This window comes from Echinococcus granulosus (genome assembly GCF_000524195.1).
Source record: "Echinococcus granulosus chromosome Unknown EG_S00190, whole genome shotgun sequence".
In the NCBI taxonomy this organism is placed as follows: Eukaryota; Metazoa; Platyhelminthes; class Cestoda; order Cyclophyllidea; family Taeniidae; genus Echinococcus; species Echinococcus granulosus.
In genome coordinates this window covers 1,377-2,250 of record NW_020170570.1, presented here as the reverse complement: position 1 = coordinate 2,250, position 874 = coordinate 1,377, and positions in this window count along the sequence as shown.

Below are 874 nucleotides of genomic sequence, written 5' to 3'. Positions count from 1 at the left end.
TTTGAACAATGGGGAACAAATCTGCCTCTTGAGAAGGAGCCAGCATTTCCAGGACTGGCAACTTTATCAGTTTTGTCTTGTCATATTTTGCTGCAGAAATGCGCAAGGCAAGACCTCATACAGCACCTGAGAGTGGAAAGGAGGTACTGGCTTCTCCTCTGCATTATCTTCATACTTCTCCAAAAAGGATGTACAACGCCTCTTCCTGGCCCCAAACAATCACCTGCAAGGGTAGAATAGACGGTTGGGAAGCAAAAGTTCGATTGCTGGAAATAGCTGCCGCCGTCTTCAAGATAGGAGAAACTCACAAATATCTCACGCTGGGGAAGGAATCAACAAGAAAAGGAAACTAAAAAGGTTATTTTAGAGATCCTAAAAAAGAAACGCAAGTTCTGCCAAGAATCTCAAGGTAGGTAACATTCGTTTCTGCTTGAACGTGCACAAGTATGTATCAAGAGGCATACAGCCTACCCAACTCTGTCCCACTTCCCTTTCTTTCATGCCTTCCTTCCTTTTTTCTCCTTTTAATTCCTACTCACCTAGATACACTTTAATCAGTTTACCACCATAAATTGACAGTATCGTGTTCAATGTTATTCCAAATTTTTTAATTCTAAGGAAGCCTTCCTGCAGGTAAACAGAGTAGGTCATGTTTTTCTTATCGTTGATTGCACACACTTCAAGGGTGATACAGGACTAGGGAATTATATATTCACGAACAAAACAGAAGGAATTCATGATAAATTGTCACACATAAACAAAGATACCTTTCGTTCTTTTGTTTTGTCAAGAAAAACAAATCAGGCTAACTGGGCCGAGGGCCGAGGATAAACTATTGAACAAGTTGCGAAACTGCACCTGGTGGGGTGAAGAG